The sequence below is a fragment of the Oryctolagus cuniculus genome, chromosome 1 (assembly GCF_051225735.1).
Source record: "Oryctolagus cuniculus isolate XC-2025 breed Fujian yellow rabbit chromosome 1, ASM5122573v1, whole genome shotgun sequence".
Taxonomy (NCBI): Eukaryota; Metazoa; Chordata; class Mammalia; order Lagomorpha; family Leporidae; genus Oryctolagus; species Oryctolagus cuniculus.
The window spans coordinates 60840705-60866017 of NC_142867.1; the positions used below are offsets into that span (position 1 = coordinate 60840705).

At 39.0% G+C, this 25313-nt stretch overlaps 1 protein-coding gene and 1 pseudogene across 1 annotated transcript in view; both read left to right on the top strand.

The window, feature by feature from the left end:
* Positions 1 to 25313, top strand: part of LOC103350505 (olfactory receptor 52N1) — a 189437-nt gene that overhangs the window by 11115 nt on the left and 153009 nt on the right. The window lies entirely within an intron of this gene.
* LOC138846015 (olfactory receptor 56A4-like) lies at positions 15264 to 15794 on the top strand (annotated as a pseudogene).

Sequence of the window (25313 nt, forward strand, 5' to 3'; positions counted from 1 at the left end):
GGAAAGATTTTAAAATAAGATGCAAAAAACAAAATAAATAAAATAAGATGCTAAAAAAGATCTTAATTCATAATAACATAGTATGCAGATGTTTTAATGCTTTACCACTGCCTGTCCAAGACAATGCTACTAATGTTTTGTCTCAGGTTACCTGTAAAAAAGAAAAGTAATGAGAATTCACAAAATGATGTTACATATTGTCTCCAGATAATCCTATTGAGTCCTTACTTTAGTTCAATTTTTCTTCTTGAGGCAGGATAGCTCCTGCAACTTCTCTCAGAGTCAGCTAAGACTTGGTACTTCATCTGAGAAGAGCTGCTACCCTATCATTCTCTGCTTCTGAAGCATTCTCAGTAGCAAAGAATCAGGGCACCTCTCTTGGAGTCATCACTTTCGTCTGCCTCTCTCCTTTCTGTTGTGATTCTCCTTCTCTTTGATTTAGTCTACTTCCTAATTTAGATTCTTTCTGAGTGAGGACTCTGGTTCAGGCACATTGCTCATATGTAAACCACTACAGCAGGAGCCTTCCTGGGTACTCCCCTTCTATGCAGGAAGAAGTGGTAGGTTGGAAAGAGTAAAGTATGGTAAGACCTTATCTATCCCTAAGTATTATTTACGGCAAGTATTAGACTGGTCAGATGAAGTCAATGCCCAACCCAATGTTCCCTTTGGAAGACAGACAAGGTAGTCATCTTGCCCAGTTATGCCGCATTGTCTGAAACACAGCTGCCACATCCCTCTTGGAACACAGACCTTGTGAGGTGGGAAAGAGAGGGTTGTATCCCAGCATCCTCTCCACCTCTTTCACTCATATAGCTGGTACCCAAGTGCTTTCTAAGGCGCTTGTTCTTTACTACCACACATATTCAGTAGAAGCTGTACACATCCAGTGAGTGAGATTTTCATGTTCATGTCATGCCCTATCCTTAATAATAGTTCATTTTACCCATTTCAATTGTCAATTAAGCCACTGTGCTGTGAACAAAAAGGGAAATGGTAATCTTATAACATATTACACTTTATGGCTCAAGTTTATGCAGTGGGTATAATAAATTACCCCATTTAAGATCAATCCCATTCACAATAGCTACAAAAACAATCAAATACCTTGGAATAAACTTAACCAAGGACGTTAAAGATCTCTACAATGAAAATTACAAAACCTTAAAGAAAGAAATAGAAGAGGATACCAAGAAATGGAAAAATCTTCCATGCTCATGGATTGGAAGAATCAATATCATCAAAATGTCCATTCTCCCAAAAGCAATTTACAGATTCAATGCAATACCAATCAAGATACCGAAGACCTTCTTCTCAGATCTGGAAAAAATGGTGCTGAAATTTATATGGAGGCACAAGAGACCTCGAATAGCTAAAGCAATCTTGTACAACAAAAACAAAGCCGGAGGCATCACAATACCAGATTTCAGGACATACTACAGGGCAGTTGTAATTAAAACAGCATGGTACTGGTACAGAAACAGATGGATAGACCAATGGAACAGAATTGAAACACCAGAAATCAACCCAAACATCTACAGCCAACTTATATTTGATCAAGGATCTAAAACTAATTCCTGGAGCAAGGACAGTCTATTCAATAAATGGTGCTGGGAAAATTGGATTTCCATGTGCAGAAGCATGAAGCAAGACCCCTACCTTACACCTTACACAAAAATCCACTCAACATGGATTAAAGACCTAAATCTACGACCTGACACCATCAAGTTACTAGAGAACATTGGAGAAACCCTTCAAGATATTGGCACAGGCAAAGAATTTCTGGAAAAGACCCGGGAGGCACAGGCAGTCAAAGCCAAAATCAACTATTGGGATTGCATCAAATTGAGAAGTTTCTGTGCTGCAAAAGAAACAGTCAGGAGAGTGAAGAGACAACCGACAGAATGGGAAAAAATATTTGCAAACTATGCAACAGATAAAGGGTTAATAACCAGAATCTACAAAGAGATCAAGAAACTCCACAAAAACAAAACCAACAACCCACTTAAGAGATGGGCCAAGGACCTCAATAGACATTTTTCAAAAGAGGAAATCCAAATGGCCAACAGGCACATGAAAAAATGTTCAAGGTCATTAGCAATCAGGGAAATGCAAATCAAAACCACAATGAGGTCTCACCTCACCCCGGTTAGAATGGCTCACATGCAGAAATCTACCAACAACAGATGCTGGCGAGGATGTGGGGAGAAAGGGACACTAACCCACTGTTGGTGGGAATGCAAGCTGGTCAAGCCACTATGGAAGTCAGTCTGGAGATTCCTCAGAAACCTGAAGATAACCCTACCGTTCGACCCAGCCATCCCACTCCTTGGAATTTACCCAAAGGAATTTAAATTGGCAAACAAAAAAGCGGTCTGCAGCCTAATGTTTATTGCAGCTCAATTCACAATAGCTAAGACCTGGAACCAACCTAAATGCCCATCAACGATAGACTGGATAAAGAAATTATGGGATATGTACTCTTTAGAATACTATACCGCAGTAAGAAACAACGAAATCCAGTCATTTGCAACAAAATGGAGGAATCTGGAACACATCATGCTGAGTGAAATAAGCCAGTCCCAAAGGGACAAATACCATATGTTCTCCCTGATCGGTGACGACTGACTGAACACCAAGAGGGAAACCTGTTGGAGTGAGGTGGACACTATGGGAAATGGTGGCTTGATCAGCATAGCCCTGACTGTTAATGAACAACTTAATACATTATCCCTCTTAGTAGTTTTTTTTTATCTGTTCTACTTAATATGACTGGTTTAGATCTGTAATTGATGCACAGTTATTCTTAAGTGTTGAAAATTAACTGAAATGTGATCCCTGTTGAACATGGTGGTGGGAATGGGAGAGGGAAGAGATGTATAATTTGGGACATGCTCAGGCTGACTTGCCCCAAGTGGTGGAGTTGGAAGCATACCAGGGGATTCCAATTCAATCCCATCGAGGTGGCATGTACCAATGCCATCTCACTGTTCCAGGTGATCAGTTTCAGTTCACAGTTGGTCATGGTGAAGGGACTGGGAGTCAAAGGGAACACATAGACAAGTCTAGTACCTGCTAACGCTAACCGATGGAGTAAATAAAGGGGAGAGTGATCCAACATGGGAAGTGAGATACTCAGCAGACTCATAGAATGGCAGATGTCCTAAATAGCACTCTGGCCTCAGAATCAGCCCTAAAGGCATTCGGATCTGGCTGAAAAGCTCATGAGAGTATTTCAGGCATGGAAAGCCAAGACACTCTGGCAAAAGATCTCTGCGAGTGAGATCCCAGTGGAAAGAACAGGTCATCAAAGAAGGAGGTACCTTTCTCTGAAGGGAGGAGAGAACCTCCACTTTGACTATGACCTTGTCTAAACAAGATAAGAGTCGGAGAACTCAGAGGGCTTCCATAGCCTTGGAAACTCATGACTGGAGCATAGGGAGATTACTGATGCCATAGACAGGAGTGTCAATTGGTAAAGTCAACAACAGGAGTCACTGTGCACTTACTCCTCATGTAGGATCTCTATCCTTAATGTGCTGTACATTGAGATTTAATGCTATAACGAGTACTCAAACAATATATTTCACTTTGTGTTTCTATGGGGGTGCAAACTGTTGAAATCCTTACTTAATGCATACTAAACTGATCCTCTGTAAAAAAAAAAAAAAAAAAAAGAAATTATCAATTCCCAATTTGACTCTCACTGGGATTAAACATGACAATAGGTCTGCTCTGATTTCATCATCATTTAAAAAAATCATCTATTATTTTTCACTTTATGTTTCTGTGTGGGAGCAAACTGTTGAAATCCATACTTAATGTATACTAAGCTGATCTTCTGTATATTAAGATAATCGAAAATGAATCATGATATGAATGGAAGGGGAGAGGGAGTGGGAAAGGGGAGGGTTGTGGGTGGGAGGGACGGTATGGGGGGGAAGCCATTGTAATCCATAAGTCGTACTTTGGAAAATTATATGCATTAAATAAAAGTTTTTTAAAAAAAAAAAGAAAAAAAAATGGTATTTACTGTTCATGCTATAGAATTTTCCAATCAAATAAATAAATATGCATGCCATAATCACTTATAAAAAAAAACAAAAAAAAAACAAAACAAAAAAAAAAGAATAATACAAATGATTTTTGACTTAATTAGGATTCTTTTCTGACTTAGGATTTTTTGACTTTATGATGGTGTGAAAGTAATATGTATTGAGTAGAAACTGTATTTTAAATTTTGAGTGTTGATTCTTTCTCAGGTAGTGACTTGCAGTATGATACTCCCTTGCAATACTGGGCAATGACAGTGAGCACAGTTCTATCAGCTACGCAATTGTGAAGGTAAACAACCAATTCTCTGCAGTGTGCTGTGTTTCTAAGCTATGATGTTCAGCAGGTCAGGTGTATGAATATTAGAAGTATTTTCAACTTTGCACAATTTTCAACTTCTATAGCACTTGCCAGATCAAACCACATCCTTGATTTTTCACAGCTCTCTTCCTTTTAAGCATTACCTCCATATTAAAATTTTCTTCTTTATTTTCTCCTCCTTTCTCCCCTTGGGAATGGGCTGTAAGATCCAGGTCCAGATGCCCCAAATAGCATTAGTTCTGTGATTTTTGGGGAAAGATTTGGAGATTAGCACAGGAAAATATGCTCTGTGGTCTCTGAGGGGTTGGATCAGGCAGTGTGGCAAATAGTAATACATTTGCAATCACAGAGTATTCTCATGGAGCTGCTAGGCCTGGTTTGGAAACAGAAAATGATGAGAAGGGGAATGATTAGGCATGGAGGAACCCAGGTGACCAATATAATCAAGAAGAAGAAATTCTTCTGGTAGTATAGAAGGTCTGGTGGTGCAGATCAGACATTGCCAATTTCCCCAAATCAGATGCACCTCTGTTTTTCTATGGGGCACAGTTTTTTCTTTATTTTTATTTTTATTTTATTTAATGAACATAAATTTCCAAAGTACAGCTTATGGATTACAATAGCTTCCCCCCCATAACTTCCCTCCCACCCACAACACTCCCCTCTCCCACTCCCTCTCCCCTTCCATTCACATCCAGATTAATTTTCAATTATCTTTATATACAGAAGATCAATTTAGCATATATTAAGTAAAGATTTCAACAGTTTGCACCCACACAGAAACACAAAGTGTAAAATACTATTTGAGTACTAGTTATGTTTTTTTTTTTAACTTTTATTTAATGAATATAAATTTCCAAAGTATGGCTTATGGATTACAATGGCTTCCCCCCCATAATGTGCCTCCCACCCGCAACCCTCCCCTTTCCCACTCCCTCTCCGCTTCCAATTGCATCAAGATTCATTTTCGATTCTCTTTATATACAGAAGATCAGTTTAGCATACATTAAGTAAAGATTTCAACAGTTTGCTCCCACACAGAAACATAAAGTGAAAAATAATAGATGATTTTTTAAATGATGATGAAATCAGATCAGACCTGTTGTCATGTTTATTCCCAGTGAGAGTCAAGTTGGGAATTGATCATTTCTTCTTCTTCTTCTTCTTTTTTTTTTTTTTTTACAGATCAGTTTAGTATACGTTAAGTAAAGATTTCAACAGTTTGCACCCCCATAGAAATACAAAGTAAAATATAATGTTTGAGTACTTGTTATAGCATTAAGTCTCAATGTACAGCACATTAAGGACAGAGATCCTACATGAGGAGTAAGTGCACAGTGACTCCTGTTGTTGACTTTACAAATTGACACTCCTGTTTATGGCATCAGTAATCTCCCTATGCTCCAGTCATGAGTTTCCAAGGCTATGGAAGCCCTCTGAGTTCTCTGACTCTTATCTTGTTTAGACAAGGTCATAGTCAAAGTGGAGGTTCTCTCCTCCCTTCAGAGAAAGGTACCTCCTTCTTTGAAGACCTGTTCTTTCCACTGGGATCTCACTCACAGAGATCTTTTGCCAGAGTGTCTTGGCTTTCCATGCCTGAAATACTCTCATGGGCTTTTCAGCCAGATTGGAATGCCTTTAGAGCTGATTCTGAGGCCAGAGTGCTGTTTAGGACATCCGCCATTCTATGAGTCTGCTGAGTATCTCGCTTCCCATGTTGGATCACTCTCCTCTTTATTTATTCTATTGGTTAGTGTTAGCAGGTACTAGACTTGTTTATGTGCTCCCTTTGACTCTTACTCCTTTCATTATGATCAATTGTGAACTGAAATTGATCACTTGGACTAGTGAGATGGCATTGGTACATGCCACCTTGATGGGATTGAATTGGAGTCCCCTGGTATGTTTCTTACTCTACCATTTGGGGCAAGTCAGCTTGAGCATGTCCCAAATTATACATCTCTTCCCTCTCTTATTCCCACTCTTATGTTTAACAGGGATCACATTTCAGTTAAATTTCAACAATTAGGAATAACTGTGTATTAATTACAGAATTAAACCAGTCATATTAAGTAGAACAGACCAAAAAAACTACTAAGAGTGATAATGAATTAAGTTGTTCATTAACAGTCAGGGCTATGCTGATCAAGTCACCGTTTCCCATAGTGTCCATTTCACTTCAACAGGTTTGCTTTTTGGTGTTCAGTCAGTTGTCACCGATCAGGGAGAACATATGGTATTTGTCCCTTTGGGACTGGCTTATTTCACTCAGCATGATGTGTTCCAGATTCCTCCATTTTGTTGCAAATGACTGGATTTCGTTGTTTCTTACTGCGGTATAATATTCTAAAGAGTACATATCCCATAATTTCTTTATCCAGTCTACCGTTGATGGGCATTTAGGTTGGTTCCAGGTCTTGGCTATTGTGAATTGTGCTGCAATAAACATTACGGTGAAGACCGCTTTTTTGTTTGCCAATTTAAATTCCTTTGGGTAAATTCCAAGGAGTGGGATGGCTGGGTCGAACGGTAGGGTTATATTCAGGTTTCTGAGGAATCTCCAAACTGACTTCCACAGTGGCTTGACCAGTTTGCATTCCCACCAACAGTGGGTAAGTGTCCCTTTTTCCCCACATCCTCACCAGCATCTGTTGTTGGTAGATTTGTGTATGTGGGCCATTCTAACCGGGGTGAGGAGAAACCTGATTGTGGTTTTGATTTGCATTTCCCTGATTGCTAGTGACCTTGAACATTTTTTCATGTGTCTGTTGGCCATTTGGATTTCCTCTTTTGAAAAATGTCTATTGAGGTCCTTGGCCCATCTCTTAAGTGGGTTCTTTGTTTTGTTTTTGTGGAGTTTCTTGATCTCTGTGTAGATTCTGGTTATTAACCCTTTATCTGTTGCATAGTTTGCAAATATGTTTTCCCATTCTGTCGGTTGTCTCTTCACTCTCCTGACTGTTTCTTTTGCAGTACAGAAACTTCTCAATTTGATGCAATCCCAATAGTTGATTTTGGCTTTGACTGCCTGTGCCTCCCAGGTCTTTTCCAGAAATTCTTTGCCTGTGCCGATATGTTGAAGGGTTTCTGCAATGTTCTCTAATAACTTGATGGTATCAGGTCATAGATTTAGGTCTTTAACCCATGTTGAGTGGATTTTTGTGTAAGGTGTAAGGTAGGGGTCTTGCTTCATGCTTGTGCACGTGGAAATCCAGTTTTCCCAACACCATTTATTGAATAGACTGTCCTTGCTCCAGGAATTAGTTTTAGATCCTTGATCAAATATAAGTTGGCTGTAGATGTTTGGGTTGATTTCTGGTGTTTCAATTCTGTTCCATTGGTGCCCTGGCCCACGGGGTAATCAACTAGGACATGAGGAGGGCAGACCTGAATGGAGAGACAAACCAGACACGAGAAGGGAGACCAAGACAGTACTCTGATCAAGGTCTCAACTTTATTGGAGAAGGAGGTGGCTTATATAGTATAAGGCAAGAATTGTAAAGTTGAGCGTAAGCAGGGGTCATCTCACAACATAGATCAAAGGAATAATTTCACAGGAACCAGTATCAATTTGACAAAGGGAGTTACAGCAAGGTCTTACAGCTACCAGATGTGCTTATCAAGGTACAAGAAAGAGAGCACTGAAGCCAGAAGGCCAAGTGCTAACCATATCAGTGAGTTCTACAAATGGAATTTTCTAGTGAATCCTCCTTACAGGAACACAGCTGAAGGTTAGTTTAAACAAAGGCCTATACAGGGAAACCAGCACAGTGGCTCCCAACACATTGGTCTATCCATCTGTTTCTTTACCAGTACCATGCTGTTTTGATTACAACTACCCTGTAGTATGTCCTGAAATCTGGTATTGTGATGCCACCGGCTTTGTTTTTGTTGTGCAAGATTGCTTTAGCTATTCGAGGTCTCTTGTGCCTCCATATGAATTTCAGCATCATTTTTTCTATATCTGAGAAGAATGTCTTTGGTATCTTGATTGGGATTGCATTGAATCTATAAATTGCTTTTGGGAGAATGGACATTTTGATGATGTTGATTCTTCCAATCCATGAGCATGGAAGATTTTTCCATTTTTTGGTATCCTCTTCTATTTCTTTCTTTATGGTTTTGTAATTTTCATCGTAGAGATCTTTAACATCCTTGGTTAAGTTTATTCCAAGGTATTTGATTGTTTTTGTAGCTATTGTGAATGGGATTGATCTTAGCAGTTCTTTCTCAGCCATGGCATTGCTCGTGTATACAAAGGCTGTTGATTTTTGTGCATTGATTTTATATCCTGCTACTTTGCCAAACTCCTCTATGAGTTCTAATAGTCTCTTAGTAGAGTTCTTTGGATCCTCTAGGTAAAGAATCATATCGTCTGCAAAGAGGGATAGTTTGACTTCTTCCTTCTCAATTTGTTTCCTTTAATTTCTTTTCTTGTCTGATGGCTCTGGCTAAAACTTCCAGAACTATGTTAAGTAGCAGTGGTGAGAGTGGGCATCCCTGTCTGGTACCAGATCTCAGTGGAAATGCTTCCAACTTTTCCCCATTCAATAGGATGCTGGCCGTGGGTTTTTCATAAATTGCTTTGATTATATTGAGGAATGTTCCTTCTATACCCAATTTGCTTAGAGTTTTCATCATGAAAGGGTGTTGAATTTTATCGAATGCTTTCTCTGCATCAATTGAGATAATCATATGGTTTTTCTTCTGCAGTCTGTTAATGTGGTGAATCACATTGATTGATTTGCGAATGTTGAACCACCCCTGCATACCAGGGATAAATCCCACTTGGTCTGGGTGGATGACTTTCCTGATGTGTTGTTGTATTCTATTGGCGAGAATTTTATTGAGGATTTTTGCATCTATGTTCATCAGGGATATTGGTCTATAATTTTCTTTCAGTGCTGCATCTTTCTCTGGCTTAGGGATTAAGGTGATGCTGGCTTCATAGAAAGAATTTGGGAGGATTCCCTCTTTTTCGATTGTTCAGAATAGTTTGAGAAGAAATGGAATTAATTCTTCTTTAAATGTCTGGTAGAATTCAGCAGTGAATCCATCTGGTCCTGGGCTTTTCTTTGTTGGGAGGGCCTTTATTACTGTTTCAATTTCTGTTTCAGTTATGGGTCTATTTCGGTTTTCTATGTCTTCATGGATCAATTTAGGTAGATTGCATGTGTCCAGGAATCTATCCATTTCTGATAGATTTTCTTGTTTGCTGGCATACAAGTCCTTGTAGTAATTTCTGATGATTCTTTTTATTTCTGTGGTGTCTGTTGTTACGTTTACTTTTTCATCTCTGATTTTATTGATTTGAGTCTTTTCTCTTCTTTTTTTAGTTAGTTGGGCCAATGGGGTGTCAATTTTGTTTATTTTTTCAAAAAACCAGCTTCTTGCTTGGCTGATTTTTTGTAATTTTTTTTTGGATTCATTCCTGTTAATTTCTTTTCTGATTTTAATTATTTCTCTTCTCCTACTAGATTTGGGTCTGGTTTGCTGCAGTTTTTCTAAGTCCTTGAGATGCGCTGAAAGCTCATTTATTTGGTGTCTTTCCAATTTCTTGGTATAGGCCCCTATTGCTATAAACTTGCCTCTCAATACTGCTTTTGCTCTATCCCATAAGTTTTGATATGTTGTGTTGTTATCCTCATTTACTTCCAGAAAGTTTCTGATTTCTCTTTTGATTTCTTGAATGACCCAGTGTGGATTCAGGAGCATGTTGTTCAGTCTCCATGTGTTTGCATACTTTCTGGGGTTTCCTGAGTTGCTAATTTCCAGCTTCATTCCGCTGTGGTCTGAGAAGCTGCATGGTATGATTCTAATTCTTTTAAATTTGCTGAGACTTGCTTTATGGCCTAGTATGAGGTCAATCCTAGAGAAGGTTCCATGTACTGCTGAGAAGAATGTAAATTCTTTAGACGTAGGATTGAAAGTTCTGTATATATCTGTTAGATCCATTTGAGCAATAGTGTCAATTAAATCTGCTGTTTCCTTGTTGATCTTCTGTCCTATTGATCTATCTATTTCTGAGAGTGGAGTATTGAAGTCCCCCAGTACTATTGTATTGGAATCTAAGTCTCCCTTTAAGTCCCTTAACATATCTTTTAAATAGACCGGTGCCATGTAATTAGGTGCATATACATTTATAATAGTTACATCTTCCTGTTGAATTGAACCCTTAATCATTATGTAGTGCCCCTCTTTGTCTCTCTTAACAGTTTTTGTATTAAAGTTCATTTTGTCTGATATTAATATGGCTACACCTGCTTTTTTTTGGTTTTTGTTGGCATGGAATATCTTTTTCCAACCTTTCACTTTCAGTCTGCATGCATCTTTGTTAGAGAGAGGTGTTTCTTGTTGGCAACAAATAGTTGGGTATTGTTCCTTAAGCCAGTCAGCCAATTGGTGTCTTTTAAGTGAAGAGTTAAGTCCATTCACGTTTAATGTGACTATTGATACATAGTGACTTTGCCCTGCCATTTGCCAAAGATAAGTTCTAATAGATGCTTTGAGCTTCCCATGCTCTTTTACCAGTAGGTGTTCTTCCTTTACCTTCTTTCATATTGATGGCCGTGTTTCTGTGTTTCTGAGTGTAGCACATCTTTAAGTATCTTTTGCAGGGCCGGATGAGTGGCAGCAAAGTCTTTCAATTTCTGTTTGCTATGAAAGGTCTTTATTTCACCTTCATTCACAAATGAGAGCTTGGCAGGATATAATATTCTGGGCTGGCAATTTTTCTCTCTTAGCACCTGTGCTATGTCTCGCCATTCCCTCCTAGCCTATAGTGTTTCTGATGAGAAGTCAGCTGTGAGTCTGATTGGAGATCCTCTGAGAGTAAGCTGACATTTCTCTCTTGCACATTTTAGGATCTTTTCTTTATGTTTCACTGTGGTGAGTTTAATTACAACGTGTCGTGGTGAGGATCTCTTTTGGTCATGTTTATTGGGGGTTCTATGAGCTTCCTGTACTAGGATGTCTCTGTCCTTCTCCAAACCCGGAAAGTTCTCTGCTAGTATCTCACTAAAAAGGCCTTCTAATCCTTTCTCTCTCTCCATGCCTTCAGGAACTCCTAGAACCCGAATGTTGGGTTTTTAATAGTATCCTGAAGATTCCTGACAATATGTTTTAGATTTCTAATTTCCTCTTCTTTTCTTTGGTTTGACTGTATCCTTTCCTGTTCTCTGTCTTCTACGTCCAATATTCTCTCTTCTGCTTCACCCATTCTGTTTGTAAGGCTCTCTAATGTGTTTGTCATTTGATCTATTGAGCTCTTCATTTCATTTTGATTTCTCATCACTATCACACTTTCCTGTTCTACTAGTTTCTGTGTTTCATTTTGATTCTTTCTTAAAATTTCATTTTCACGAGAGAGATTTTCAATCCTGTCCAATAAGGATTTCTGTAGTTCAAGGATTTGCTTTTGAAAACTTCTAAATGTTCTTATCATAAATTTTTTGAAATCCGTATCTTGCATTTCTTCTATCTCATCATCTTCATAATCTTGGCTTGGGGTGTTTTGTTTATTTGGAGGTGTCATAGTGTCATCGTTGATCTTGTTCCCTCGATTTCTGTGTTTATTGCTTGGCATGGTTAATTCTTTTTCTGTCACTGTGAGGTGTTTTTTTTTTTTTTATATACTATGTCTGTGTTAAGTGGACTGCCCGCTGTTAGAGGAGCCTTGGAAGCTTGAGATGGGTGTGGCCTGAGATCTCTGCTTGGTTCTTCAGGGTTACAGCTGAGCAAAGGTTATGCGTGGTAAATCTCTATTTATTAATTCATTTATTTATTTTATTTTATTTTTTATTCAGGAGGTAAGTAATACTGCAAGGCTGAGCAGAATGGATGGTATTTAGCTTCAGATCTCTGGCTTCTACCCAAAGAGTCTGTGCAGGCTCTGTTTCTCCTGCGGACTCCCACTGGGTTGCCTAGGCTACTGAATTGTAGCCTTAACTCTCCCCTTTTATTATGTACATCCCAGCTCTTTGTCTCTTGCTTGCCTTTGCAAGGTTGGTGGAGAGAGGAACTTGTCTGTACCAGTATGCCCTCACCTTTTTTTTTTTTTTACCTTCTCTCCTGTAGTCTGTTGAACTTTCCCACTTCAAAGCCTGCTTCTCTCTAAAATTCTGTCTGCCGTTTCCCTGCCAATGTCTCCGGTTACTGAGCTCACCTCCGCTTACAGCGCCGATGTGTGGACTCGGAGCCCTGGGCGTCCCTCCTCTCCCTGCTGGTGTCTGTGTCACCTATTTGAGTACTAGTTATAGCATTAATTAAACACCTAAGAGTAATTGTGTATTAATTACAGAGTTCAACCAATAGTTTTAAGTAGAACATAAAAAATACTAAAAGGTTAAAGTATTAAGTTCCTTTTTTGTTTGTTTGTTATATAGTTATTTTTTTATTTAATAAATGTGAATTTACAAAGTGCAGCTTTTGTATTGTTGTGGCACCCCCCCCACAACCTCCCTCCCTCCCGTGGCCCTCCCCTCTCCCACTCCCTCTCCCATCCTGCCCTTCATCGGGTTTCATATTCAATTACCTTCATATACTGAAGATCAACTTAGTATATACTAAGCAAGGATTTCAACAGGCTGTACTCACACAACTGCACAAGGTATAGGGTATTGTTCAACTAGTAGTGTTGTTTTTAAGTTTCATAGTAAAACACATTAAGGACAGAGATCCTATGTGGGGAGCATGTACCCAGTGACTCACGGTGTTGATTTAACAGTTGGCACTCTTATTTATGACGTCAGCAATCACCCGAGACTCTTGCTATGAGCTGTCTAGGCTATGGACGCCCCTTGAGTTCACCGACTCTGAACTTGTTTAGTCAAGGCCGTATCACAGTGGAGGTTCCTTCCCCCCTTCAGAGAAAGGCGCCTCTCTCCTTGATGGCCTGTTCCTTCTGCTGGGGTCTTGTTCACCAGGATCTTTCATTTAGATTGTTTTTTGCCACTGTGCCATGGCTTTCCATGCCTGAGATTCTCATGGACCTTTTAGCCAGATCCGAATGTCCCTAGGGTTGATTCTGAGGCAGGAATGTTGCCATTCTATGAGTCTGCTGTGTGTCCTGTTTCCCCCGCAGGATCATTCTCTCCCTTTTAGTTCTATCCTTCATTATTTGCTTCCACTGGTCTTATTTGTGAAATCTCATTGACACATACCCTATCTTTTTGATCAGTTGTGTATTTATACTTATCACTTTACCAAGTGCGCTGGCATTGGTACTTGCCTCCTTGGTAAGATTGAGTTGAAATCCCCTGGCACATTTCTAGTTCCACCATTGGAGGTAAGTCTGAGTGAGCATGTGGGGCACAGTTTTTTCAATGTGCGTTATACTCTAATGATACCTGTTTAGAAAAACTGAGATTCCTAAGGTGAAGAATTTGAATTCAATCTATACCTTCATTCTTGTCTATGGCAGCTGGAGGTCAGAAGAATCTCAATAAAACTAAGAACTGCCTTGGAGGCAACAGATGAAGTAGTACGAGTAATTCCAGCTCCCTGGGTTTCTCATCTTCTCTTGCCTGTGCTCTCAGTGCTGTTTCCTGCTTCTCTAACTCTGTTTTTAACTTCTCTAACTCAAGTTAGCTCAAGTCACCACACTTTCCTGGAAGACTCCCAACTGGGTATGGAGTCAGTTCTTTATCTTCAGTTCATTGATTCAGAGCACAATAATCAACTGGAAACAAGTTAAAAGACTTTAAAGAAATAGATTTATTTCCTTAAAGTAATTGTCATTTGGCCACAGGGAAGTTTGTATGATTCAAAAGGATCAGTATGTTTTTTTATCTGTATTTATGTCTGAACTATAATGTTTTATAATTCAATCTCAACCTTTTGAACAACTCTTTTGCACATCTACTTCTAGTCTCCAAATATATCTTATGTAAGAGGGTGCTGTTTTTATTATCACATTTGTAGATATATGGAAATATTGGCATTTTTAACTGAATAGTGACATTTTTGTAACAAGAGACATAACTTCACTTGTTCAAGGTAACAGTGGGAGTAGGATATCTAGTCTGGGTCAAGGAGGTCAGGCTTTTATTTGCTGGCAAGGACCCCATGGTAACTTGTCTAGTCTGGTTTAGTGACTGAAGGAGAATTCACATGCAGTGGTTGATGACAGCAGTTGCTGTTATCCCTCACTCTTGGAATAGTTCTATTGGACCAAAATTGATTGATCCTGTTCTCATCTCAACTGCTACAGTAAGGCATAAGGACATATTTTTCATATCTTTTTCTCTCAGTTTATTCTTTAGACATCTTTAAGGTCCTATCTTCTGCACAAATGACAATGGCTCTAATGAAGTCTTCATATAGTCTCTGGTGAAGCACTAAGGTCAGAACAGCCTCTCTTGGAGGAAGGCCAGGAGCACACCTTTGTGTGAGGACTGCCACTGGTCTACTTTAGTAGTGGGGCCTGAATAAGCATTTGTTTATAGAGGCAGAGAACTTCACATTAGTTTCAGACTGCATGGCTTCAAGTCTTGGTTTCATCGCTGTGATTTTAATAAAATGACTTTATGTGCTATTTTCTTTATTTGTAACCAGAATAATAATGGTGTTCTTTTATATGGAACTCTATCACATAATTTATCAACCAAGTTGGGCAAAAACAAGTTCAAATGGCCTAAGTGGGAATTTTCCTCGGCAAATCAGCAAAGAAATTATCATTCTGTCATTTCACTTAGAGGCCTTTTTAACAGAATGGATGGTTTTATAACTACAAAACACTTTGAACAATGCCAGGCAAATAACAATTATTCTTTTTCAATGGTTCTTTGGAAAATGAGTTAATCCCCCATGTGTATTCATATTCTCATTTTGGATTTGTTCCTATTCTACCCACCAAGATTTCTGAAGTATCTGTTCTGATCAGGATACAGCTCATGGGATCACTAAACCACAGTTCCTCTATTCCAGTCTCTGAGTGCCTCCTCATCTGCTTGCCTAACCACTAGAGCTAGCAGCACTGGTTCTCCTCGCGCCTCAGCCTCTACTTCCTCTTGGACAGGGGAGCCAACACCACCCTCCTGATCACCGTCTGGCTAGAGGCCTCTCTGCTGAACCTCTCTGCTGAACCTGCTGGACACTGTGTTCTGCCTCATTGTCATTCTCAGGGTCTTACACATCCTCTGGATTGACAACAAAACCACCCATTTTTCCTTCTGCTTCCCGGAGTTGTTCATCATGAACAGTTTCCACACAGTGGAGTCCTCACATCTCTAGTCATGGATTATGACTGCCATGTAGCCCTCTGTCACCAACTATGGTACCCATTCAATGTCACTGACCAATTTGTGCCTGAGGCTGCCATCTTTGTTGTCATCTAGAATACCTTTCTTACCATGCCTATTCCCATATTTTCTCCTAGGTTTAGAGACTATATAAGAAACAGGGTGAAGAACTGCATCTAGATTAACATGTCTGTATACAAACTCTTTTGCATATTACCTTCAATCAACTGTACCAGTTATAGGTCGGATGCCATTGGATTCTGACGAGAGAGAGAGAGAGAGAGAGAGAGAGAGAGAGAGAGATCTTCCATCTACTGGTTCACTCCCCCAAATGGCTGCAATGGGTGGGGCTGGGCCAAGCTGAAGTCAGTAGCCAAGAGCTTCTTCCAGGTCTCCCACATGCATGCACTTGGGCCATCTTCTGCTGCATTCCTATCTCATCTAGAATACCTTTCTTACCATGCCTATTGCCATATTTTCTCCTAGTCTTAGAGACTATATAAGAAACAGTCCAGCTCCCTACTAAATGGAAGTGGAGCAACTGGGACCTGAACCAATGCTCCAATATCGCAAGAAGTGGAATAGTCCACCACACCACAAGGCTGACCCCTGATAGGTGCTATCTACTGCCTCCTCGATCTGTGAAAAACTTGTTAACAGTTTTACCTAATGACAGTTTCACTTGAGTATGAAAGTGAATCCTTCATTTTTTTTTTAAATTTCAAGATGACTCATATTTCTCTGTGGGTGTTTTAAGTGAGCCCTGTGTCCTTTTTTCTAGACGTGCTTTTCTGTTTTCTGACTTCATAGTCTTCTACCTGACCTTTCCATCAGATTTCTAGTCTGTCTGCATTCTTGTCCTTTCTTGCTTGTCTTAGATGTACAATTAAATTGCCCTTCTCATTTTTTCTTCCAGACCTGTTATGTCAATCCTCATATCCTGTCCTGTGGTCTGCATAGCATCACATAGGATCCAGGCATCTTAATTAGGAGGTTGTTAAACAAAGATAAATATGTTTACTCCTTGTTCTGAAAATGGTTTCCTAAAAATAATACACATTACTGGTAATCTGGCCCCTTTTTGAATAAACTAGGAGCTTCATATAAAAATTATTTATAAGAATCATATGGGAATGTCTTCTAATATAGGTGAGATGTGATGACCTAACAATTCTTATAGGACTAATAAACTAATTTATCATGTCTATAGCATTGTCTTTCACAAAAATAATAGCTTTGATTTTTCACTTCTTTGTTTCATAATAGCAAAGACTGATCCTAACCAAATATAATAATCAAACACTCGTGTATTCATTAGCATTCCAGTTACTCCCTAAATCATTTTTTCCAGATTATGCTCCCTCCCCTGATACTTTTTCTTAAAGTTTATGCTCAATTATTCCATTCCACATAGAAAACCTACTGCTAGTGTCTTCATTTGACAAACCATGTTCATCCTACCAATCTCAGTTTTATTTTTTTATTTTTGAAAGATTTATTTATTTATTTGAAAGGCAGTTATGGAGAGAGCAAGCGAGCTAGCTTCCATCTGCTGGTTCACTCCGCAAATGACCACAACAGCCAGAGTTGGGCCAATCTGAAGCCAGGAGCCAGAAGTTTCTTCTGGGTCTCCTACATGGGTGCAGGGGCCCAAGCACTTGGGCCATCTTCTGCTGTTTTCCCAGGCACATTAGCAGGGAGCTGGATTCAAAGTGGAGCAGCTGGGAATGGAACTATGCCTACGTGGGATGCTGGTGTAGCACTGGTAGTTTTACTCACTATGCCACAACGCCAGCCCTCCTATTCCCCAGTCCCAGTTTTAAACTTTATCTTCTCCATAATGCCTTCCTTTATTCAGCATAATGAAATTAATCAAACCATCTTGAGCCATGTGTTTATCTCCCTCTGATACTAGATTATAAACTCCTCTGAGTCTGGTGAAGAGTTTTATTTGGGGCTGCTGTTGTTGCACTGTAGGTCAAGCTGCAATGTCAGCATCCCTTATGGGCCCCAGTTAGTGTCCTGGCAGTTCTATTTTGAATCCAGCTCCCTGCTAATGTGCCTGGGAAAGCAGCAGAAGATCACTCAATTGCTTGGGCCCCTGAACCCATGTGGGAGACCTGGATAAAACTAATGGCTCCTGCCTGGTCCAGCCCTGGCCATTGCAAATATCTGGGGAGTGAACTGGCAGATAAAAGATCTCTCTCTAACCAGGATATACAAGGAACTCAAGGAATTCAACAATAAAACAATCTATTTAAAAATGGACTAAGGTTATGAACAGGTATTTTTCAAAGTATGAAATACAAATGACCCACAGACACATGAGAAAATTCTCAGGATCATTAGCCATCATGGAAATGCAAGTAAAATCCACAATGATGTTTCACTTCACCTGAGTTAGAATGGCTATCATCCAAAAATCAAAAAAAAAAAAAAAATACTGCTAATACTGCTGAGGATGTGGTCAAAAAAAGATATCCTAATATATTGTTGGTAAGAATGTAAAATAGTATAAGAATTATGGAAGACAGTATGTAGACTCCTCAGAAATCTGAAAACAGTTGGGGCCAGTGTTGTGGCGCAGTGGCTTAATGTTCTGGCTTGAAGCGCCGGCATCCCATATGGGCGCCAGTTATAGACCCGGCTGTTCCACTTCCGATCCAGCTCTCTGCTATGGCCCAGGAAAGCAGTATAAGATGGCCCAAGTGCTTGGGCCCCTGCACCATGTGGGAGACCCAGAGGAAGCGCCTCGCTCCTGGCTTCGGATAGGTGCAGCTCCAGCCCTTGCAGCCAATTGGGGTGTGAACCAGCAGATGGAAGACCTCTCTCTCTCTCTCTGCCTCTCCTCTCTCTGTGTAACTCTGACTTTCAAATAAATAAATAAATATTTTAAAAAAAAGAAAAAAAAAGATCTCTCTCTCTTTCTTTCTAATCTGCTTTTCAAATAAATAATTAAATCTTTTTTTAAAAAAAGTTTTATTCATATTCTCAATTAACATAATTTAGAACTAATAGAATACTCTTCATATTTTTTGAATAAATATCAATAATATGTCACATCTTGTTTCTTATTTCATGTGAAAACCTTTTAAGAAAAGAATCATTGTTCGTTCATATGTGCTCACCAAAATTTTTTACAAAGAGCTTTGTATAACTCACAAATATAATACAATTTTATACACTATAGAGCCTAAGACTTATAATCATGGAATGAGATTAGCTTTTTATTTTAAATGTTTTATTAATTTTTTAGATAATATATTTTTAGTTTACATCATAGTCAAAGGCTTTACCAGCTCCACTAAATCAAGTGTTCAACAAATAAAGAGTAAAAGGATCACAGTCCAGCAAGAAAATAGGCAAGGGCTATAACACAGTTTCAAGTTATGCACAATAATCAAAGGAAAAGATGTTCAACTTCACATCTATAATTTGTAAAATCGTCACAAAATCATTAAAACTATAGTAGTATATAATTCCTCTCACTTTGTTTAGAAAATATTTAGAACAAATTCTGACCAAACACTATTTGCAGTAAAATTGATGTACTCAGGCATTTCTTTTTAAATTTTAGTGCCCATATTAAAGGAGAACATGTGGTATTTGTCTTTCAGTGTCTGCCTTATTTCACTCGACATGACGTTTTTCAGCTCCAACCAGTTGGCTATAAGTGATATAATTTCATCCTTTTCTAGTTAATAATATTCCATTGTATATATGTACTCTTACATGTAGGTGTGTACATATAAATGTGTATATACATTCACTTGATGATGGGCACCTTGGTTGATTCAATATTTGCCTATTATGAACAGTGCTGCTATAAAAAGTGTAGAACAGATATCTCTTTGATACAATGTATTCAAGTCTTTTGAGTATAACCCAGAAATGGGATTGCAGAATCATATGGCAGGTCTATTTACAGCTTTTAAAGAAATTGCCATACTGTTTTCCTCATTGGTTGCACTAATGTATATTTTTGCCAGTAGTGTATGCAAGTTTCCCCTTTTCCACATTTTCATCAGTATTTGTTGCTCTCTTTTGGATAACAGACTTTCTGACAGGGATGAGATGACATTTGATTGGGGTTTAAATTTGAATTTCTCTTAAATTTTTTTTTTAAGATTTACAAGTTTCAGGTATTAAATACATATACAGATTTAGGAATATAGGGATACTTCCCACCCTATACTCCCCTGCCCATGCTGCAACCCTTCTTCCTCTTCCCTCTCTTATTCCCACTCTTACTTTTTACAAGTATCTATTTTCAGTTTACTTTATAATTATAAGGTTAAACCTACACTAAGTAATGAGTCCAACAAATAATATGAAGAAAAAACACTGTTTCTCAACGGTAGAAACAAGGCTATAAGCATTCATTGGATCTCAAAATGTCCATTACATTCCAATACATTACATTTTAGGTACTCTATTAGTTATCACAGATCAGGAAACATATGAAATTTGTCTTTTGGGGATTGGCTTATTTCACTAAGTATAATGGTTTCCAGTACATCAATTTTGTTGAAAAAGAGGATTTCTTTTTTTTTTTTATGGTGCAGTGGTACTCTATAGTGTATATATACAATAATTTCTTTATCCAGTCATCAGTTGATGGACATCTGGGTTGATTCCATAGCTTATCTATTGTGAATTGACCTGCTATAAACATGGAGGTAAAGATAATTCTTTCATATGCTGATTTCTTTTCCTTTGGTTAAATTCCCAGGAATGGGGTGGCTGGATCATATGGTAGGCCTGTATTCAGATTTCTGAAGTATCTCTATACTATATTTCCCCAGTGGCTGTACCAGTTTACATTCCCACCAACAGTGTATTAGAGTACTTTTTTCCCCACATACTTGACAAAATCTGTTGTTTGTTGATTTCTACATGAGAGCCATTCTAACTGGGGTGAGATGAAACCTTATTGTGGTTCTGATTTGCATTTCCTTGATGGCTAGTGATCCTGAACACTTTTTTCAAGTGTCTGTTGACCATCTGAATTTCCTCTTGTGAAAAATGCCTATTCAAGTCCTTTACCCAATTCTTTTTTTCCCTAGAAACCTGTTATTTAAAATATACAATCTTAATGCATTTCATAAATACAACTTTAGGAACATAGTGATTCTTCCCACCCTACCTGCCCTCCTACCCACTCTCCTACCCTTCTTCCTCCTCCCTCTCCTATTCCTATTCTTATTTTTTACTAAGATATATTTTCAATTAAGTTTATACACATAAGATTTACTCTATATTAAGTAAAGATTTCAACAAATAGTATGAAAAAAAATCCCAAAACCCTGTTCCTCAACAGTTGAGATAAGGGCTGTTCAAAGTCATTGCATCTCAAAGAATCAATTTCACTTCAATAGATTACCTTTTAGTTGCTTTATTATTTTCCACAGATAGGGGGAAGATATGCTATTATCATTTTGGGACTGGCTTATTTCACTAAGTATGATGTTTTCCAATTTTATCCATTTTGTTTCAAACAACAGGATTTCAGTTTTTACCACTGTGTAGTATTCCATGTTGTACATATCCCATTGTTTCTTTATCAAATCTTCAGTTGACCGGCATTTGAGTTGATTTCACATCTTAGCTATTGTGAATTGGGCTGCAAAAAACATGAGGGTACAAATAACTCTTTTATATGCTAATTTCATTTCCTTTGGGTAAATTCCCAGGTGTGGATATCCCTTTCTTTCCCAAAAATAGGTATTTTTTCTGTTATTATTTCACTGAAAGGTCTTCTAATCTTTTCTCATTCCACAACTTCAGGAACTCTTTAAGACTTGTATGTTGAGTTGTTTGATAGTATTCCATCTATCTCAAACACTTTTTTTTTAAAAAAAGAATTATTTATTTATTTGAAAGGCAGAGTTATAGGGAGGCAGAGGCAGGGAGAGAGAGAGAGACAGGTCTTCCATCCACTTTTCACTCCTCAAATGGCTGCAACAGCTGGAGCTGGGCCATTCTGAAGCCAAGAGAAAACAGGAGCTTCCTCCAGGTTTCCCACACAAGTGCAGGGTCCAAAGGATTTGAGCCACCTTCTACAGCTTTCCCAGGCCATATCATAGAGCTGGATCAGAAATTGAGCAGCTGGGACTCGACAGGCACCCATATAAGATACTGGCACACTACAGCACCAGCCCCTCAAACACTGTTTGTAATTTTTCAATTTTCTCTCCTTTGGTCTGACTGAAAAATTTCTAAGGATTTGTATTCTAGTTTGAATATTCTTTCTTCTACCTCACCAAGTCTGTTTTTAAGGCTTTCCATCGTATTTTTATTTGATCTATTGAATTCTTCATTTTAAATATTTCATTTTGATTACTCTTTAAATTCTCAATTTTATGGGGAAATTTTTCATTCATGTCATGTATGGATTTCTTCAATTTGTGGATATGCTTCTCATAGTTTCTGAGTAATTCTATGATTAATCTTTTGAATTCCATTTCAAGCACTTCATCAAAAGTGTTGCGTTCCTTTGGAGGGGGCTTCTTTTTGTCTTCCTTATTCTTTTTATTTATTTATTTATTTTTATTTTTTGACAGGCAGAGTGGACAGTGAGAGAGAGACAGAGAGAAAGGTCTTCCTTTGCCATTGGTTCACCCTCCAATGGCTGCCGCAGCCAGCGCACCATGCTGATCTGATGGCAGGAGCCAGGTACTTATCCTGGTCTCCCATGGGGTGCAGGGCCCAAGGACTTGGGCCATCCTCCACTGCACTCCCTGGCCACAGCAGAGAGCTGGCCTGGAAGAGGGGCAACCGGGACAGAATCCGGCGCCCCAACCAGGACTAGAACCCGGTGTGCCGGTACTGCTAGGCGGAGGATTAGCCTAGTGAGCCGCGGCGCTGGCCAGTCTTCCTTATTCTGGTTTCTTGAGTTTTTGCATTTATTTTTAGGCTTTTTTTTGGAGATACTTGTTGGTTATTTTCCCTGATGGCTTTTATCTTTGAACTATATCTTTGTTGCTTAGCAGAATATCTGCTCCTCAGTGAATACTCAGAGATTTTTGTTGGATGTGTCCAGGGAGTTCTGGTCAGTACTCCAGGTTGGGGTGAGAGTATCCAGGGTAACACCCAAGTTGGGCATGGTAAATCTCTTTTTTTGTTGCATTTATTTATTTTCCCCCAAAAAACCTTTTATTTAAAGTATATAAACTTCATGCATTTCATAAATACAACTTTAGGAACATAGCGATTTTCCCCATCATACCTGCATTACCATCCTTCTTCCTCCTCTCTATTCCCATTCATACTTTTTTTTTACTAAGATCTATTTTTATTTAACTATCTCTTCTTGTTAACAGAAATGGATTATGGGTTTCTCTGTTGGTGTGATCACTCCCTCACTTTCTCTCCTCCAAGGTGATTAGCGTCTTCATGTTAGCCCTCAGTGCAATACTCATATGCGCTGTTGAATGACCCACACAAAAGATCTGTGCAATCCTCACTGTGAGCAGGTATCCTGCTGTGGTGACCCATCCTAAGCAATCAGCATTTGGAGTTGCACATGGTGATTGCTCAGAGACCCAACTATACTCTGCACCTTCTCATGCAGACACCGAGTTCCAACAGTCTCAGCACACAAGGCTCCCATTGTCACAGAGTACAGAGGATTTACTCTGCCCTGCTAGCCTGTCTGGGCCACAGTGAGGCAGAGGTTCTTAGAGCCAGCTGCTTTTGGGTGCTCCATCTTGGCAGTTTGAGCCCCTGAACTTGTGGTATGTTGGGAGGATTGGGAAACTTCATGGTCCTATATGGATGCCCTACCTTCAATAATCCTCCCAGCCAGACCCTTAGTGGGGAATGCGAATTTTTCCCTCTGCTGTAATCTCTGGATCACAGGCATACACAAGAGCTGCTGGCCAAATGTTGTCTTCTCCCTGCTGGTTGCACTGGATCTTCTGCCACCAGTGCTGAGAAGATGGCGTCTTTTCTCAGCCAGTTAATGTGCATGCACATAAGGGCTCCAGCAGCTGCTGCTTATGACCAAAATGGCTCCTGGTGTTTCTCAGCTGATTGTCAGGCACTGTTGTGGAGGGGAGGCGGTGAGAGAAACATTCTCCCCTTTATTTTTACTGGATCAACAGGTACTCTCTCCACCTTAGGGCTCCAGACCAGTCTCACGCTGCACCCTCTCTCAACCTATTCAGCAGTGGCATGGGTTGCCGCAGTCTGATCTCACCTCAGTGTCCAAAGCTTGCACTTTCTCCAGCTCTTGGCTGCTGGAGTTGTGTGTTGTGTTGGTGTTCATGCTGCACACCTGCATCTTGCACACAGATCCACAGCATTCTTCTTCCTGCTATAGAAGGAAGTGAGAGTGAGCTTAAGTGAGAGTGAGCTTCATTGTCTCATTCCAGATCTTAGTGGGAATGTTTCCAACTTTTCCCCATTCAGTAAGATACTGGCTATGGGTGCCACAAATTGCCTTGATTGTTTTGAAGAATGTTCTTTCCATACCTAGTTTGATTCATGTTTTCATCATGGAAGAATATTATATTTTATCAGATGTTTTCTCTGCATCTATTAAGATAATCATATGGTTTTTGTTCTTCAGTTTTTTAATGTGATGTATCACATTTATTGACTTATGAATGTTGAACCATCTCTGCATACCAGGGATAAATATTACTTGGCCCAGGAGAATGCTCTTTCTGAAGTGTTGTTGATTTCAATTATCCAGTATTTTGTTTAGGGTTTTTAAATCTATGTTTGTTAGGGATATTGGTCTATAGTTCCCTTTCTCTGTTGTATCTTTTTCTGGATTTGTAATATCATGATGCTGGATTCATAGAGGAGTTTTGGAGGATTCCCTCACTTGAATAGCTTGAGAAGAATCGGAATTAGTTCTTATTTAAATATTTGCTAGAATTCAGTAGTGATGCCAACCAGTCCTGGGCTTTTCTTTGTTGGGAGAGTATTTCTTATTGATTCAATCTCTATCTTGGTTATTGGTCTGTTTTGGTTTTCTATGTCTTCATGGCTCAATTTTAGTAGATTGTGTGTTCCAGGAATCTATCTATTTTTTCAAGGTTTCCCAGTCTGTTGGCCTACAGTTCTTTATAGTAATTCCTGATGGTTCTTTTTTATATCTGTGGTATCTGTTGTTGCATTTCCTTTTTAATCTCTGATTTTATTGATTTGGGTCTTCTCCCTCCTGTTTTTCATTGGTTAGTTGGACGAATGATGTATCAATTTTGTTCATTTTCTCAAAAAAATCAGATTTTCATTTCACTGACTTTTATGTTTTCTTTTTTGTTTCAACTTTGTTGATTTCTTCCCTAATTTTAATTATTTGTTTTTGTTTTTTTTTTCCTACTAATTTTGGGTTTGGTTTGTTATTCTTTCTCTGGTTCTTGAGATGCATTACTAGCTCATTTTACTTGGTACTTTTCCAATTCTTGATCTAGGAACCAACTGTTACAAACTTTACTCTTTTTTTTTTTAAAGAATTATTTACTTTACTTGAAAGACAGAGTTACAGAGAGGTAAAGCCAGAGAGAGAGAGAGAGAGAAAGAGAGAGAGAGAGAGAGATCTTACATTCCACTGATTCACTCCCCAAATGACTGCAACGGCAAGAGATGAGCTGATCTGAAGCCAGGAGCCAGGAACTTCCTCCAAGTCTCCCATGTGGGTGCAGGGGCCCAAGGACTTGGGCCATTTTCTACTGCTTTTCCAGGCCA